We start from the raw sequence: 2,823 nt of genomic DNA on the forward strand, positions 1-2,823 counted from the left end.
CAGGTGTACAATTCAACAGTAAGTCATGTATATATTGCATTGTGTTTTAAATTATTTTCAATGTAATTATAAATGAGATTATTTTCTTAATTTCTCTTTCCGATAGTTTATTATTAGTGTATACAAATGCAATGGAATTTTGTGTACTTATTTTGTGTTCCACAGCTTTACCGAATCCATTTATTAGTTATAACACTTTGTGGAGTCTCTAGGGTTTTCCGTATATAATATTGTCATCAGCAAATAGTAAGAATTTTCCTTCTTTTCCAATTTGGAAGACTTTTATTTATTTTTCTTACCTAATTTCTCTGGAAAGAACTTCAAATAATATGTTGAATAAAAGTGGCATGAATGTGTATCCTTATCTTGTTCTTGATCTTAGAGGAAATGCTTTCAGCTTTTCACCATTGAGTGTGATGTTAGTTGTGGGTTTGTCACATATGGCCTTTATTATGTTAAGATACATTCCCTCTATACCCATTTTGCTGAGAGTTTTTATCATAAACAGATGTTAGATTTTGCTAAATGCTTTTTCTGCATCTATTGATATGATCATGAAATTTTTATCCTTAATTTTGTTAAGGTGGTGTATCACATTGACTGATTTGTAGATGTTGAACCATCCTTGCATCCTGGAATAAATATCACTTGACATGGTGTATGAGCCTTTTAAAATGCTATTGAATTCTGTTTGCTAGTACTTTTTCAAGGAATTTCACATCTGCATTCATCAGGAATATTGGCCTGTAATTTTTCTTTCTTGTGGCCTCCCTGTGTGGTTTTGTTATCAGGGTAATGCTGTCCTTGTAAAATGAGTTTTAAAGAGTTTCCTCCTTTTCGATTTTTGGGGGGAAGATTTTAAGAAGGATTGGTATTAATTCTTCTTTGATCGATTGCTAGAATTCACCAGTGAAGCCATCTGGTCCTGGATTTTTGTTTGTTGGGAGGTTTTTTATTACTGATTCAATCTTTTAAATGATTCAGTCTGTTCAGATTTTCTATTTCATCATAATTTAGTCTGGGTAGGTTGTATGTTTCTAGGAATTTATTTATTTGTTTTAGGTTGTCCAATTTCTTAGTGTATAATTGTTCATAGTAGTCTCTTATGATACTTTGTGTTTTGTATTACCAGTTGTAACATCTTTTTCATTTTTTTATTTTTTTCTTTTTAGCTAAAGGTTTGTCTATTTTGTTTTCAAAGAAGCAGCTCTTAGTTTCATTGATTTTTCTATCATCTTTTAAGTCTCTACTTTATTTGTTTCTGTTCTAATCTTCATTATTTCTTTCCTTCTACTACCTTTGGGTTTCGTTTGTTCATCTCTGTCTAGTGCCTTGAATTGTAAAGTTAGGCTGTTTATTTGAGAATTTTTCTATTTCTTGAGGCAGACATTTATCTCTATAAACTTCCCTCTTAGAACTGCTTTTGCTGTACCTCATAAGTTTTGATATGTTACATTTCCATTTTCATTTATCTCAAGGTATTTTTTATTTCTCTTTTGGTTTCTCCTTTGAGCCATTAATTGTTCAGTAGCATGTTGTTTAATCTCCACATATATGTGAATTTTACAGTTTTCTTCATGTAAATAATTTCTAGATTCCTGCTATTGTAGTTGGAAAAGATGCTTGACCTGATTTCAATTCTCTTAAATTTAAAAATTGTTTTGTAGCCTAACATATGATCTTTTTTGGAAAACGTTCCATGTGCACTTGAGAAGAATATGTATTCCGTTGCTTTTAGATAGAATTTTCTGTAAATATCTGTTAAGTCCACCTTGTCTAACATGTCATTAAAGACCGATGCTTCCTTATTGACTTTCTGTCTGGATGGTCTATCCATTGATGTAAGTGGGGTATTAAAGTCCCCTACTATTATTGTACTGCTATTTATTTCTTCCTTTAAGACTGTTAATATTTGCTTTATATCTTTAGGTGCTCCTATGTTGGTTGCATAAATATTTACAAATGTTATATCTTCTTGTTGGATTGACCCCTTTATCATTACATAATGCCCTTCTATGTCTCTTATTACAATCTTTGTTCTAAATTCTATTTAGTCTTATGTAAGTGTGGCTACTCCCGCTTTTTTTTTTTCATTTCAAGTTTTCTTTTGAAACGAAATCTTTCTTCACTCTTCTTTCATTTTTTCTGTCCTCTTCTAACCAGATAATTTCAAATGACCTATTTTTGAGTTCATAGATTCTTTCTTCTGTTTGATCAAGTCTTCTGTTGATGCTCTTCATATTCTTTAGCTCAGAATATCTTTTTGGTTCTATTTTGTGATTCCTATATCTGTTAAACTTCTCATTTTGTTTATTTGTTGTTTTACTGATTTTGTTCAGTTCTCTTTCTGTTTTCTTGTAGCTCACTGAAATTCCTTAAAACAACTATTTCTAATTATTCATCAGGCAAATTGCAGATCTTTGTTTCTTTGGATCTAGTGCCATTTTTTTTTCATGTTTCTTGAAGTCTTGTATTGCTGTCTTTGCATTTTAAAAAAAGCAGTCATCTCCTTCAGTCTTTACTGACTTGTTTCAGGGGAGAAATACATTCTTTTAGCTCTGCTAGGAATTCTGAGGCTCTCTTAGACCTCCGTAGGTACACCTGCTCTACACTCCTTATTTCCCCTTAGATAGAGGGGTTCTCATGATCACATGCCTTCTCTCAATCCTACAAAGCCAGGCCAAGTGTTGACAGGCTACCATTTGCTTTCCCTAGGGTGGTGCCATATGCTCAAATTTGTGTGTTTTCTCCCAGTCTCACAGAGTTGGGCTGGCTTTCTGTGCATGCTCCATAGTTATCTGCAAAAACTCACATTCACTGCCC

Source organism: Pteropus medius, unplaced genomic scaffold (genome assembly GCF_902729225.1).
Source record: "Pteropus medius unplaced genomic scaffold, Ma_sr-lr_union100, whole genome shotgun sequence".
Classification (NCBI taxonomy): domain Eukaryota; kingdom Metazoa; phylum Chordata; class Mammalia; order Chiroptera; family Pteropodidae; genus Pteropus; species Pteropus medius.